A 16,758-nucleotide genomic window follows, 5' to 3' on the forward strand; every position below is an offset into this window, starting at 1 on the left:
TGGTGGTATTGGGGTTTGAACTCAGGGCCTCACACTTGCTAGGCAGGCGCATTTACCACTTGAGCCACTTGGCCAGCCCATGAGTTACAGTACTTAATATGATATAAATGCTATATAAATAGTTGTTATACTACATTGTTCTAGGGAATAATAACAAGAAAAAAGCTATGTATATTCAGTACAGGTGCAATTTTAAAAAATATTTTCAATTCAGGTTGATTGAATCCATACAGGTGGAACCCACAGATACAGAGTTGACCGCGTATCTGATTGGCAAGCCAGCTATCAGCTAAGTGAGCCACAAAAACAATGTAAATTTACTGATTAATTATTCCATGCAGAGGCACACACAATTATTTATAGACTCTAGGGAAGAGATCATCATTAAGTGGTATTTTTCCAGGAGAAAGGAGCCTGAGCCCTCAAGTTATCTCCCCAAATTCTGTTGTGATACCTCTTGACCTGATTTTCACCTTGTATTAGCACAGATTAGATTTGGTACTCAAATCTCTGAAGGACAGAACTCACCTTGTAATCTGCAGCTTTAGCACTCCTGGCTTCTTCAGATGGAGGCAGTCAGGTTTCTTGGTCACTGAGTGCTAGACCCATCCAAGTTTGATTGTGCACTGCCTGAACTTTTTTGATTTTTATAAATGTGTCCTATGTCACTGGTAAATTTACCTTGGTCAGACCAGCTTCCTTAGAAGAACATGAAGGACCAGAGGTAGATTGTACTGAAGTGCTTTCATGAAGGGTTGCTCTATCACCATGATATTGGGGATATCACTTTGATGATTTGTAAGAGCTATATGAAGTAACCAAGCCCCAGGTAGACATCAGCAGGTTTTCCACTTCCTGGAGAAAATTGAAAGAGGTCTGTTATTGGAGAAATTCGAAGGGGATACAAATATCCCCTTGTTTGAATCCACTGTGATGGACAGATCTGTGCACACTATCACCTTCTCACATTGAGTATATTCCTCAGAATTCCCCTGCTTTGCTGTCTCAGTGTTTTCTCCAAAAACTATGCAAATCAGCTCAGCTTTGGTTATTTGCAATCCATAGTACACTGGCCTGGCGCATCCCTCAAATAACAGGGACAAGGGCTAGTTCATAAATGTCATAGACTACCTGTCTTCTGGTGGAACTATTTTGAATTGCATTCTACACAGTTCCTCAGTGGGTCCCCAGAGGGACTGACCCTTCCTGTCTCACACTCCTGGTTCCCTTATTTCTACTTCCAGTTGAAGTGGCAGGAAACCCCAGAGAAAATGAATTTTGCTAAATGAGAATGTATGGGCTCCACCACCCGAAAAATCTAAGGACAGGTTGACTTCAGGTACCCTACAATGTCAAGAGCCAACATCACTGTGTGTTGGCCCTGACTTGCTGTCCTCTAAACATTGGCTTTCTACTCAAGTGAATGCTTTCTTTGTGGTCACAAGATGGCCCTAGGAATTGCAGTTCTTTTCTTCAAGCTTTAATTCCAGATAGAAAGAGTGTAGAGACAGCCTCATCACATTTCTTTGGCTTTGTTGGATCTTATACAGACAATGAATTGGATGCTCTAGACCTAGATGTGGATATATGCATTATGGGAGTCATGGGTGAACTCCTAGAGGAAAATTGCATACAGTTCTCAGAACAAGGATGAATAGTGACTGGGTGGAGAACTATAACCGAAATCTATGACATTCCACCCCTTTTGGCACGCACATACACGCACACATTCTTCCACCCACACCTCCCAAAATGTCTGCATATACTTAAAATACACTCACCACTCCTCACAGAAGATGATTCAAATAATTAAATGATCATTTTAACAACCCCTGATACACTCAGAGTACAATGCTGGGAAGAGGACACAGTCACTTCTATGAAGCCATCATTTGGGAAAGGCAAAAACGAAGATGTCCACCAATCCAAAGCACAGTCATGTTCTGCTAGATGGAACGACTTCCTGGCTTTGGACTTTGATCCTTGGCTTGCCATCTGGGTGACCATGGGAGACTCTCTGTTATCAGTTTTCTTCCATGGTGCGTACATGGAACATACAATTAGTATGCAGTTGATTCTAAAAGAACAAAACCCCAACTCAAATGAGCTAGGAAATAAAACAGAGACAGAGAGAGAAATAAATAAAAGAAGAAAATAATTTTTTAGCTAAAATAACTGAAAGTTCAGGGTGATATTCGAGTCAAGCATCATTTGTTACAAATGCCCAACAATGTCACCAGGACTGTTTCCCTTCCTCACGTGGTCTACTATGCCATTTTCAAATGTTGTCTCTTTTCCAAAATTTCTACAGCAGCTCTAGATTACACATATTCCAGGATTTAAGATCAATAGGATTTCATTTTGCTTGCTCTGATTGTGTCCTATTTTGTCTCTGGCCAGGGACCTGGTTATCTAGGCCTGAGTCCTGTGTTTTTCACTATGTAGGAGTCAAAGCCAACTGAAGGAGATGGAATGGAAGTGTATTAGTGGTGGCTCCCCACAGGGATATTGGGTGTGGTTTTCAGAGAAAGGTAAATGGATACAAGGCAGCAAAACACATCCCTGCCTCCAACTTCTGTACACACCCAATACAGGCTCTCCACTCCCTGGATTTCTAGACTGATACTCAGAGCTGATCAGGATGGTGGTACTGCCCTCGCTGAAAACCATCTAAATCAATGATTTACATGTGGCTGGTGAGTGTCTAAGGTGGCAGTCCCCAGGTCAGGGAGTGAAAGAAGGTATGGATGTTGCATATGCCAAAGTATGATACTGTGAACTCTTAACTGTCCTGCACATCTCTGGAAAGTTCTTTTCTACTCATCACCCTCTGAGATCTGGATGGGATTGTGTGTCCCAAAGATTCAATTTTATAAAAGCTTGAGCTCTCAAAAATTGCTCCCAAAGACTGGAACGTGGGGACAGGAGGAAGTAAGGCTGTAATTTCATATAACCACATTTCTCGAACTCAACACCAAGAATTACTCAAAGCTAGAGAATAATTGGACAGAAAGATAAATATGAGGTATCTTTTCAGAAAATCTATTTTCATCAATACAAAGTAATTTAAAACATTACTTAGATAGTATACAGATTTAGTGGAGTGGAGTGAAACATTTACATTAATTTAAAATAAACAATAAACTTCAAAGAATTTTCAAGCTTGCTGTGGATACTCAAAGTAAATTAACTTGCATAGTGGAAAGTAGGTAAGGCTCAAATCTCTTTTTCCCAGTTAGAGATGAAGAAACATGGCACTCATTTAAGAATTTAATTCTAAAGAGCCAGGTATGGCAGCTCAAGCCTATAATCCTAGCTATTCAGGAGGCAGACATCAGGAGGATTGGGTTCAAGACCAGGCAAGTAAAAAGTTCACAAGACCCCATCTCAACCAATAGAAAACTGGGTGTGGTGTTGCAGCATCAGTCACCTCTGCTGTGCAGTAAATCTAAATAGGAGAATCATGGTCCAGGTTGACCCAGGCATAACCATAAGAACCTATTTCAAAACTAACAGAAGTCAAAAAGGTTGGTGGTGTGGCTCAAGTGGTAGAGTGTTCACCTACCACAGGGCCTTGAAGTAAACCCCAGTACTGCAAAGAATTTAATCCTATAAGCAGGAAATTCAGTGTATTGATCATCTTAGTTTTTTTAGTAGCCAAGGGACTAGCCATTGAGTGTGTCTAAGAGCCTGTTTGTTTCCCTGCAGACCCACAGGGAGACCATTTGAAATTCAAGGTGAGTACACTTTTATTCTATTGTGAGTGACTAGGCCTTGTAGTTATGGAATTGCTAGACAATCAGAAGAATAAGTGCATACTTCTGCAATTCACACTCTGCGATGGGGTTTCCCACATGGCAAGTGGAAGGTCAAGGTTGAGCCAACCTATTCATCCAGCTCTGCAAGGTGGACTGCAAAGAGAAGTTCCACAGAGTTACGAAGAGGGGCCTGTCGTACTAGAATAGAAGAAGCCTAGGAAATGAGGGTAGTTGCCCAGCTGACAATGCTCTAGCAAGTGTGTCACTATCCTCCCTTCTTCTTTGGGAAAACTGCTTCACTCTAACAGGTGGTCTATTTGTGAACTGCGCAGTGGCATCCCATGACAAGAGTCCGAGGTAAGCTCAAGACCCAGCCAGGCTTATTGGAACCTTTACCTGGTTTTGTTCAGCTCAAATACCACCAGAAGCCATCATTGTAATCCTATGGAATAAAATGAGTCAAGAGAATGATGGCATGTTAGAGAAAGACGGAGAGAGAAGACAGAAACAGAGAAGACACAGAAAGCCCTAGTTATAGTCATCCCTGTTGCTTCTCCTTGAAAGAGGACAGGTTCCCAGATGGCCTTCCTGCTCTTCTTTGTAATTCTCATAATAATTAGAATGTGCCAAGAGTGTAGCAACCTGAGATAAGGAGACACTGGGACAGCCCAGGCCGTGCTTTCCCTCCTTGAACAGAGCGTCCTGCAATACTTATTCTCAGAGATTCCAGGTTCACTCAGGGTATCAAACCCATAGTTGGGTGTTGTTCAGCCAAGTGCAGCATAGAGCACATGCAGAGGAGACTCCATCTCAGGCAGCTTTCCTGAGCCTTGAATGACTGGCCACCATATACCTGAGGTTTATGGCTCCCTGTCTGTGAATAATATGATCACTTTGCCTCACTGTGTGCTCCTTCTGCCTCACTAGACCTCACTAGGGCACCATTTGCTTATGGGAGTCAATGCATTCTCCTTTTCCTAAGTCAGTTGGTGTTGAGTAATTATCCTGTTCAATCAACATCTTTTCATATACACGCACACTTAGTCACTTGAACGTAAACTCACACACAGCGATCAAAGGCAATGCAGTCAGTGGGTTCCAGACGGAGACCAACTGTGAAGGAAGTGGAGCCCAAAGTAGAAAAGGTGGGAACAAAGTAGAAAAGGTGGGATCACAGAACTGTGATCCTCCTGACCTCTGCCTCCTGAATAGCTAGGATTACAGGTGTGAGCCACCAGCACCCGGCTGAGAGCAGATGGAGCAGATGGGAGACATCCATCTCTCCCAGTACTGTGGAGGGAAGGGACTTCCTAAATGTAGAATGACTGACAGTTCAGGTTTGCAAGCTCCAGAGCCGGAGTGAGAAGTTGATCTTCTAGACACCTGGATATCTAGGCTTTTAGCCCCACAAGCTAAAAGGAATTTTGAATGATAGTAAGAATCTATTTTTGTAGTAATAATTTCTCAATAAAAATAGCAGTCACTAAAATATACCTCAGGTTAACTTTTACATCAAGTGGATGTGGTCTTTTAGGACATTGCAATGATTATCTAAACAAACATTGACATTCCTGAGAAGTTACTGGTAAGAATCACTTCTCAGATATTAAAACAAGATTCCAAGAAGTAATTCTTGAAAGTGTTCCAGAAAGTCAGAGCTCAGATTGTATTCTAAAAGAAAGGTAGCTAAAGAAGGCTGAAGTATGTCCCTCTAAAATTCATATGCTGAAGCTGCAGCCCCCAGGGTGATGGTATTTAAAGGTGGGACCTTTGGGAAATAATTACGGTTAGATGAGGTAATGGGGGGTCTCCTGATGGGATTGGGGCCCTTATAAGAGGAGACTCAAGATCTCTGTCCAAGTGCTTGTACTGAGGAGAGGCCATATGAGGACACAGCAAGAAGATGGCTGTCTGCAAGTCTGGGAAAGGCCCTCAACAGCAACCAAGTCACCCACCACTTTGATCTCAGCCTGCTGACCTCCAGAACCGTGAGAAATAAACCTCTGTGGCTCAAGTCACCCAGTCTGTGGAGCTTTGTTGTGGCAGGCTGGAGCTGACTGGCACAGAAGCCAAGATGACAGTGTCTGCAGCTGTGTCCCAGTTTTCCAGTCTCATTTCCAGTGTTCTGCCCCATTGTTAGGTAGGGCGCCAGACGATAAGCCTCTTCTTCACTTGAAAAAGGGGCATGGCTCAGGAGATAGCATGCCTAGGGAGGCCCTGAGTTCAAACTCCAGCATCACCAAAAAAGAAGAGAGAAAGGAGATAGAAATGGATCGTGCCAGGGGTCAGAATCTGGTACCTTGTGAAAAAGAACTCTGAGCCTCGCACTAGCCGCCTTCAGTGGCTTCTCGTTAGTCATACTGGATCTAGAAAATACTTTGAACAATTTGAGTCTAAGAATAAACGCCCCATCAGCAATAAGCTTCATTTTTAAAGAAAGACCTACAAAATTAGAGCCAGCAACCTCCTGGTTCTGCAAGTTCTCAGTCGTTGGTCTATTCAGAAGCTGTCAGAAGTCGTCTTTATATTCTAAAAATACAGTTTCCTATTCTGTTGTGAAGAAGTACAAGGCAGATTTTGTTAAAGCATAAAGTACTAAAAGAACGAATAAACCACTTTAGTTGAAAATGTTTTCAAGACCTGAAATAACTTTAATGGCATTGATACTCTGCTCTTGCAATCTTTGGTTTTTGAGTCCTTCTCCTGACCTTGTGTGCCTGTACTGAAGTACAAAAATTATTTCTGAAAACTGGTTGTAAACATGAGCAATGAACGGGTAACCAACTATGAAAGCATTTAATTAAAAGAGCTCCCAGTCAGTTTCAAGTTTCTTATAGTAAAACCCTTTGGGAAAATTATTCACGTTATAGGCTTCAATGCACTGTTAATTAAAGAAATTACAACTAAACACAATTATCCTAAGAAGCTGGCCATTAGTGCGTCCCTTACTCCCAGCCAAGAGTTAATTGCCTGAGGACCTCAGGCTACGGTTTTTGCTAAGACAAAAATAAGGTGGGAAGAGAAATTACAAGTAAGCATATGAATGCCATCATATCACTTTGCATTTATAAAAACTACCCATGAAGACAACAGGAGTGACAACTACCAATGAGAATAATTATTTGGTAAAAAACAAATAGCATGAGCTCTTTTAAAGGTAGGTACAGTCTTGTTAACTACAATGCTGGTAAGTACAATGCTGTACAGAAATCTCTGGGGCTTTCCATTTTGTATGACAATCCTCTATTCCATTGAGTAGCAAACCTCCATTCCTGCCCCCCCCCGCCCCGCCCCTAACAACCACCATTTTACTTTTTTGTTTCTATGAGTTTGTCTACTTTAGTTACCTTATATAAAAGGGATCATGTAGTATTTGTCCCTCTGTGATTGGATTCTTTTTGTACTGTTCATCGATGCTGTACCATATGACAGGATTGTCTTCTTTTGTGTAGCTGAGTAATATTCCATTGTATACATATACCACATTTTCTTTATCCATTTATCCATTGATGGGCACTTAGATTGCTTCCACCTCTTTAGCTACTGTGCATAACGTCTCCATGAACACGGGAGTGCAGATATCTCTTCAGTTCTTTTGAATAACTTCCCAGAAGTGAAATTACCAAATCATATATGCCTTCTTTTAATTTACCAATGATATTTTATGCGTATTAAATCTATAGTAATAGCTTTCTGCTAATAACTTCTGTTTCTATCCTTTAATAACTAAAAACCTTTTGTAATCCCCCTTCTGGTTTTAGTGTAATGCTTGTTGGTTTTCTTTTTGGAACTCAGGGCCTCATGCTTCCTAGGCAGGTGCTCTACCACTTGAGCCACTTCACCAACCCTTTTTGTGTTGGATTTTTTTCGAGATAGAGTTTCACAAACTATTTGCCTGGGCTGGCTTCGAATCATGAGCCTCCTGATCTCTGTCTCTTGAGTAGCTAGGATTACAGGTGTGAGTCATCAGCGCCAGGCTTGTTGGTTTTCTTCATTATGGCAATAAGCAGGTGAAAGCTTTTTCATTTTTCATTATGGACTATTTTATTCTTGCAGTGATTCTAGGTACAAAAGACATGCTGGATGTTTACAGTGCTCTCGATGCTTAGTGTGGCCCTTAACTCTTCTGCAACACTGGTGAGTTATTTTTTTTTCTTTTTTTGATGGGTCTGGGCTTTGAACTCAGGGCTTCACACTTGCAAAGCAGGTGTTCTACTGCTTCAGCCATGCCTCCAGTCCATTTTGCAACGGTTATTTTGGAGATAGGGGTCTCAAAAACTATTTGCCTCAGCTGGTCTCAAACTGTGATCCTCCCGATCTCAGCCTCCCAAGTAGCTAGGATTACAGGTGTGAACCACGGGCACCCAACTAAGTGTTTCTTCATATTTAGAGTTATATTAATCTTGACTTGCATCCTTGAAAGATGAATCAGGATCTGCCAGCTCCTGTGATTACTCTGCAGCTTCCTCGCTCCCATAGGCAAGAAAAACATGTTTTAAGTCCTAATTTAAGTTTTCCTTATCTTCCTTTCTTTCTCCCAAGTTTTATTGAAAAATCTTTCTTCTTGTCTTCCAGTTATGTTATCTTTCTCATCTATTCCCAAGCTCCACTGCTATGCCCTTTCTAACTCACAAACATGAGAACAAAGACCCTGCACTTGGAAAAGATGTGAAGAAGTATATTTTTCCATAACACAGCTGTGGAGGGGAAGGAATTAAACTCTCCACTAAAACATGTTTGAAAAAGGTCAGATGATATTTGAAAGCAAGCAACAGCTATGGGTGTCTGCAAGGAACTGTATAGAACATTCACTAGGTGTAAATTCTGTTTCAAAGGCCTTGACTACTTGTCAAGAACAGAATATGGAATTGTGTGTACTTTCCTAAGATGACCACAATGACATCTCACATCCTACATGCTCTTCTTGCCATGTGACTTACACAGATCCAGGCTCCATGATTCTGATGCTTAAGCTTGGATGGCTTGCAGCTCTGACGAAAGAGCTGCTGTGTGCTGGACCCTAGTTTACAGAAGACCATCTAGCTTCCTCTGCTTCTCTTGGGATGCTGCCTTTGGAGTTCTGACTTGCCATGTCAACCACCTATCTGCTGAGATCACTATACAAGGATGAAACTCAAACTGTCCCATGGAGACCACATGGAAGTCTCTGCAGTGACAGCTCTGGCAACTGCCTGGCCCTGACCACACAGAGAGAAGCTCCATCTTCCCAGCCAGGGTCTTCCTGACATTCTGACTCACAGAAATCATGAAAGGTGAGGCACTATGTTTTGGAATGATTTTTTACACAGTATACTGATACAGAATTATCCATTTGTTTCTCTTTCTTCTTTTAAAAGTTAGTGAAGCCAGGACCAGGTGGCTCATGCCTGTGATTCTACCTACTTGGGAGGCTAAAATCAGGATGATTGCATTTCAAGGCAGTTCTCAAGACCCCCCCACCCCATCTCCAAAATAACAACAGTGAAATGTATTGGAGGCATAGCTCAATTGGTTGAGTGCCTGCTTTGCAAACATGAAGCTCTGAGTTCAAATCCCAGTCCCACAAATGAATAAATAAATGTTAGTGAGACCCCCCAGCTCAACAAATATGCTGGGCATAGCTGTGATTCTAGTTATATGGGAGGTGGAATTAGGAGGATTTTAGTCAAAGGCTAGCTGAGGCAAAAAGCATGAGACCCTATCTGAAAAATAGCTAAAAGCAAAAAGAGCTTGGGGCATGGCTCAAGCAGTAGAGCACCTGACTAACAAGTGCAAGACCCTGAACTCAAATCCCAGTACAACTAAAAACAAAAAAATTATCCTTCAGCTCAGGAAAAAGTCACACACAATGACAAAAGCTTTAAAAAAACTGATTGAGAGAAATTTCAATTTCACATGACTTTTCCTAACAATGGAGAAAGAGTTGACAAAAATTCTTAGAGTTCATTGCACTAATCAGCCTAACACCATTTTCCCTAGTGAGGGTTATTGCCTCAAAAATAAGGTCACTTCTTAACACTTTTTCCATGCCGTTGCATAAGTCATCATATTTAGCGGGCAAACTAACAAGCACAATACAACTAAAAGCAGCTTAAACTCAAGTCCCTGTCTACAGTCCTAGAGCCAGGAGTCATCTGCGCTGAGTAAATAATGTTGATTGTGTTTATATTATTGTCTGTGTGATATATACTCAGTCTTGAGCAGCTGGTAAACTTTTGTAACTTGTTAAAAATTTTTTGTATTCTTATCTACAAAGCTGCATTCCACTAACTTTCCCCCAAACTATAGTTGCACTTCTTTGAAGATTCTCATGGCAGCTGTTCCCCAGCAAAGATGTTGTAACATAGATGAGGTTTATGTTTCATAGGAGGCCAACATCACCCTACCACTTCTTGTCAACATGGTAATAGAGGAGCCATTTGGCCCATGGTTAAGAAGAAGGAGCATTTCACAAACCAGAGATGCTGGCCTTGGGTGTAAATGAAATACTTGTTTGAAGAGAGGTTCTGGTTTAAGCCCAAGCTGTGTGTGTCAGTGGGATTCAGACCTGCATGTTATCTATTTGAAGATTTGCTGGGGAGGTTGAGGTTTAGCAAAAAGCAGAGAGAGTTAGACAGACAAGCATAACTTGGACACTTTAGTCTCCTTGAATTTGGATAGCTGTGACACTCCTCTGAAGAGCGGCAAAGTCTTTAGAGGAATCTCTCTTTCTGGGTTTGTTGCCTTATGTGCAATTCCCATGAATGGATTCCATCAAAATGTGCACTCTGGTGACATCTCAACCCCCTGCGTACTTCGTAGGTGGCACCATGCCGGTTCCAGTTATTTGTTGCTGCATAAATAAACCCTCCAAAATGCAACACCTTAAAACAAAGATTACTCTTGACTTCTTGAGCAGGACTCAGCAGGGTGATTCTTCTGCTCTTTGTTCTGCTGACTCTGGTCACTAGATGGTGTTCACCTAGAGCCTGGAGGGTTTATGAAGCTTCACTCACAGGCCTGGTGGCTACATGAAATCTCTGAAAGACTTTTGGCTTAGCTAGACTCCTCTCCCTCTCCATGTGGTTGCAGAGCCTTTCCAGTAACCTCTCCATAAGACTAGTGAGACCACTTACATGCAGCTCAGGACTCCAGGAGAGCAGGGTAGAAGCTGTAGTTCTCTCAAAGCCTGAGCCAGTAACTGTCATAGTATTCCTCCTACCACACCCTGCAACTGGAGCCATCACAGGCCAGGCCAGACCCAAGGAAGGGGAAAGAGACTCATCCTCTTGGTAGGAAAAGTGCCAAAGAAATGGCAGCGGTCACACTGTCCTCCCTCTGTTGAATAAGCACAAACTGGAGCCCAGACAAAGACTCAGTACAAGAGGACCTGCCCTCTGGGTTCAGAAATGGGCTGCAAAGTGACCTGAGGTCATGGTCCTGGGAAGCCTTGGTTGACTGACCTCAGCCTAGAAAGGATATCTACCAACAATCTGAAGTGGAGGCCGTGTTTTAGAAGTGACATGCTCCTTCTGTGTCCCTCGCTTTAATGACCGGTCAATGCCTTATCCATGCACTGTTTCTGTCATTCTTTCTGGCTCATCCAAATCTTTTCCTGGTTAAACAGACCAAGCATGTCTCTGAGAATCTTTCGTTCCCTGAGAGGCGTAGCCCATCCAACAGACCTCGATTCTGAAGAGATCCACAACTATTCAAAGAAGATGTAATAAAGTTTCATCAGAAAGGAAGATTTTTTTAATACCACAAAGAAAGGAAGAAACAGCATGTTTTTAAAAAGCATAAATACTTGGTCAGCTTCTGCAGAGCTTCAAAGAAAGAATGCTCTGTCTGAACCGCAACGTGAGCTGGAGAGTGGAAGAGATAATACGACAATGCTGGTTGGTTGGGCAATCCTGTCTTCCCAGCAGATGCGAACCAGCAGAGCCAGGGCCTTTTCTTCAAGCTGGATTGTAAACACTGGGCCTACCGACATGCTAATTTGAAGATTATTTTATTACTGTGTACTTTTCAAGGCTAAATTGGAAACATCTGTCTTCCTGAGACTTAACTGGGGAAAGATTACATCTGAGCAGAGGAGAGGCAGAGTCCACTTCAGGGGCCTCCTGCTGAAGGAGGGTGGATGCTCTGGGGTTCCTCATTATTTTTATAAACTATAATTAAGAATACATTTTAAGTATGTGATGCACCCAGGCTTCTCTTTATAAAGCTTAAGCTAATCTTTTAGGTTGTGGCTCCACTCCCTCCCTCCCCCATCCCAACCAAAGCACATGTCACCAGAAAACCCCAGGTCTCAAAGCCTTTGTGCTGAAATGAATCATAGTCTGTTATGTCCAGCTTTAGGAGCTGAGACTGCACTGAGATCACCACGCCTTGAGGACCAGGAAGGCCTGTCTTCTTCCAGCATCCTCTTCTCCAGTGTTCTCCATAGGGATTATACACATACTAGGCTGCTCCTTACACTTTCTTTCTGCTAATTTTCTTTTCTTTTTTGGCAGTACTGGTGTTTGAACTCAAGACCTCATGCTTGCTAGGCAGGTGCTCTACCACTTGAGCCACTCCACCAGCCCCTCTTACTTGCACTTTCTTTCTAATGATCCCAGGGAGTGTCCCCACAGTTAGGGCTCTACAGACCCTATGTTCCCAGGTCTACAATTTCTCCATCCTTCTACCCTGCCCCCTCCTGTTGCCCCTCCCATCATGGCTACCACCAACCTTAAAGCCCCTCACATCCTAATGCGCACAGCCACAGTCTCTGAGAATCACTTCCTTGGACCTGTGGAAGATGCTTGCTCAGCTTCATAACTAGCTGCTTCAGAGAAGTCCTATCTCCCAGAGTTGTTGAGTGTCTAAGTTAGATGCAGTTGCTTTCTTTCCATGCAATCCCTCTCATTTCCTGCATGCACAGGCACTGGAGTGTGTTGGAGGGGAGGGCTACTGGACAGGGAGCCATGAGGCTATAAACTGGCCAAGCACACCTTTCCGTACCTGAAATAATTGTACCTTGGTCAACCCAGTCTGTGCTGATTGCCAACTCTCCTAGTTTTCTTTCTGGTCCATTGTTGATTATTTTTCAGCAGCAAGATGTGTTTTTTTTGAAATATGGTTTCTTTTAAGGAATTTCTCCCACATTTAAGAATGGCCATTAGACTCCATGTCAAAAGGCCTCCTGCCTTGACTCCCATGTTTTTGAGGGCCCTTTCTGGCTCTCTGGATGTGCGCCATTCTACATGGTGAGGAGTATAGGCCCAAGGAGACATGGTCACTCTTCCACACTCTAGGTGTAGATACATGGGATCCTGGAATCTGCCCAAATAGCCCAAGCTCAGTAGAGTCTATATCCCCTTCTCTTGAGTCAGTCCTCAAAGGGAAGCCTGCACCTTCAGTACGTGCAGCCTAAACCTCAAAAGTAGCCATGAGGCAACTGTTTGGGGGATGCTGTAGCCCAAGTTTAGAACTAGGGAATAGGGCATCCACCTCTGTGAATCTGAGTCCTCCTACAGTGCAGCTGGAGCCAGATATGCAAACAGAAGATAGGCAGAGCACAGGCCAGGGAATGGCTCTCCCCATGTGGTGATGTTCAGAGTCCAAGAAGTCTAAGGACATTGAGCTTGAACTTGGTTTTCTGGATCATTATGAAAGCATGCCAGTCAAGACTGGAAGACAGAACATATTGTTCTTAATAGTTTATTGAATTGACTTATAACTTCTAAATATGTAGGTATATGGTGGTGGGCTTTCAAATGAAAGCAAACGGTCCCAGCAAATGTCCCTTGCACAGGTCAGTATATGCCTTAAGTATATTTATGGATGAGTTTCAATTGATTTCCTTTGAAGTCACAAGTCTTCTCAAATCAAGAGATGTAGGTGTACATCTGTTATAAGTGGAAGGGAATATGTTTTGACACCTTGGATGATATCCCCAACTGTATAGTTGTGGGAATATCCATCGAGAGTGTTAGAGGGCTTCTATAGGAGACAATGCTGCCTCACCCTGCCTGCCAGCCCAACAGATCCAGCTCCCTGCTCTGGCCCAATCAGGGGATACTGTTCCCCTCCTTATCCAGAGTTTTGCTTCCCATAGTTTTAGTTGCCCATAGTCAACTGAGGTAAAAAATATAGCTGGGGGTGTAGCTCAGTGGTAGAGCGCTTGCCTAGCATGTATGAGGCCCTGGGTTCAATCCCCAGCACTGGAAAAAAAAAAATTGAACTTTGGGCTAGGTGTGATAGAAGAAGTTGGGAGTCTGTGGAAGATCACAAGTTCAAGGCTATATAGGGAGACCCTGCTTCAAAAAAAATTTTTTTAATTGAAAAAAAAGCCAGGTGCTGGTGGCTCATGCCTGTAAATCCTAGCTACTCAGGAGGCAGAGATCAGGAAGAACGTGGTTGAAAACCAACTCTGGGCAAATAATTCATGAGAGCCTATCTTGAAAAAAAAAAAAACCATCACAAAAAAGGGCTGGTGGAGTGGCTCAAGGTGAAGGCCCTGAGTTCAAACTCCAGTTCCATATATAAAACATGGAAAAGTCCAGAAATAAACAATTCATAAGTTTCAAATTGGCTGTTATTACTTGAACACAAGCACTGTGAACCCCCGACAGTGAATCTAATCACCAAGATAGATACCATACAGGGAGGGACTAACGGGCAGATACCATACAGGGAGAGGATATGCTGGACAAAGGATGATTCAGGCCCTGGGTGAGATGGAGCAGGACAGTGCTTGATTTCATCATGCTACCAAACCATGAATCAATGGAAAAAGTCAACAGCAGATGCGTGCTCCGTCACAATGCTTACGTCATTCACCTTGCTTCATCTCATCACGTAGGCACTGTATCATCTCACATCATCACAACATGGATGAGTACAGTATGATGATATTCTGAGAGAGAGACCACATTCATATATCTTTCATTACAGCATATTATTATGACTGTTCTACTTCATTATTAGTTGTTAATCTCTTACTGTGATCAATTTATAAATTAGACTTTATCATAGTATGTATATATAGGCTTTGGTACTATGTGCACTCAGGCAATCACTGGGGATCTTGAAACATATCTTGGGGCAAATAAGGGGAATTAAAAATAGAAATTGTGATTCTCCTACTCCTACACAGCTTTTCTTCCCTCAGCCAGGTAAAATTCTGACCTGTTTCTGAGACTCAGTTTTACAAGATGAAGGTCAAGGAAGATGTAGCATTTGTATGAAGCTAGAACATCCTAGCTCAGGAAGGCTAGCTTCTCAGCCTTATTGAGGACACATGTAAGCAGCACTTCCCCTCCTGTCAGGAAACAATCTTCTCTCCTCTCTCCTCCCCACCAAGGGCTGCAGTGTGGTAACTAAGCTGCATGAGGTAGAGATGAAAGGTAGAGATCCTGACTCATTGTCACCCTCAGGGCACCCAGCTCCATGGTCCTAGGGCTCTGAGTTTCCTGGAACACCTGCCCTAGGTACATTGATTCCAGCTCACCTGAGGGTAGTGCCAGGTGAGAAGAACTGCTCTTTACCACATTGCATGGACTGGGCTGTGGGATGGGTCCAGCTGCTCACACAAGGGATGGTGCAGAGAAAGTGACTCCAGGAAATATGCCAGGGTTTTGTAACTGGAGCACTCTGTTGTAACAGCCAGGGGAATGGTGGCCACCAGTTATAGTTTGAATATGAAATGTTCTCCACTGGCTCATATTGACAGCTGATGGGCTTTTGGGAAGTGATTGGATCCTGAGGGCTCTGACCTAATCAATGGATTAATTCTTTCATGCTTTCATAATAAGATGGTGAAAAATAGGAAGTAGGGCATAGATGGAGCAAGTAGGCCACTGGGAGCATACCCTGGAAAAATATATCTTGTCCCATGCCCCTTCTCCCACCCATCCCCTCCTTCCTGTCTGTCATGACTTAAGCAGCTTCGCTCTTCCACATGCTTTTGTCACCATGATGTTTTGCCTCACCACAGGCCCAGAAGCAATGGAACCAAGGACTATAGACTGAAACCTCTGAAGTTTCAGTCCTGTGAGTTGTTCTTTCAGGTATTTGTCACAGCAATGAGAAAACTGAATATCATACCATCAATCTCATCACACAGGTTTAAGAGAGTGGAGCCAAGCAGGAGGGAAGAACCACTGGCTGAGCATCTACTCCATGCCAAACACATTCCATCTTTAGTTAAGATACCTTATTTAAGGGCTGGGGGCATGGCTCAAGTGGTAGAGCACCTGCCTAGCAACCATGAGCTCCTGAGTTCAAACCCAGCTACCACCAAAAAAAAAGAAAGAAAGAAAGACCTCATTTGGTCCTCACAGCAGCCTAGTCAGGGTTCTCTAGAGAAATAGAATCAAGAGGAGATAGACAGTTGTCTCTTAGCATCTCCAGGAGATTGGTTCCAGGACCCTGCAGTACCCAAATCCAAAGTCCGTGGATGCCCATGTCCCTTTTCTAAGATGGTGTAGCCTTCACATAGAACTTCACATACCCTCTGGTATATTTTAAATCATCTCTAGGATTTTTATGGTACCTAATACAATACAAATGCTATACAAATAGCATAAAACTATAGTTTTATTATTTTTTTCAAATATTTTCTATCCCAGATTAAAGTCACAGATACAGAACCCACAATATGGAAGACCAACTCAGCTGCATATCTATATCTATCCAATGTGTACCTATATCCACCTCTTGAGCCACACCTCCAGTCCTATATCTACATCTATGTCTATCTGTATGCATACATATGGAGAGGGAGAGGCTGACAGAATATCATATTCAGTCAGGTGTGGCCACAAGAAGAGATGCAGGAGAGTCTCAGGAAGATAAGGTTTATTATCTTCATGGTCCTAGAGACAGGATGCATGCCACACCATGAGGAAGCCTCATGGTGGCCAGAAGCAGAAAGCAGGAATGCAGAGAGACCCAAGGGCCAGAGACTTTATTGGGTTTCCATGGGAAAGGCAAGACAAAGCAGGGTGAACAATTGAGGACTGATTAGTGCGAA

Source organism: Castor canadensis, chromosome 8, assembly GCF_047511655.1.
Source record: "Castor canadensis chromosome 8, mCasCan1.hap1v2, whole genome shotgun sequence".
NCBI classification, from domain to species: domain Eukaryota; kingdom Metazoa; phylum Chordata; class Mammalia; order Rodentia; family Castoridae; genus Castor; species Castor canadensis.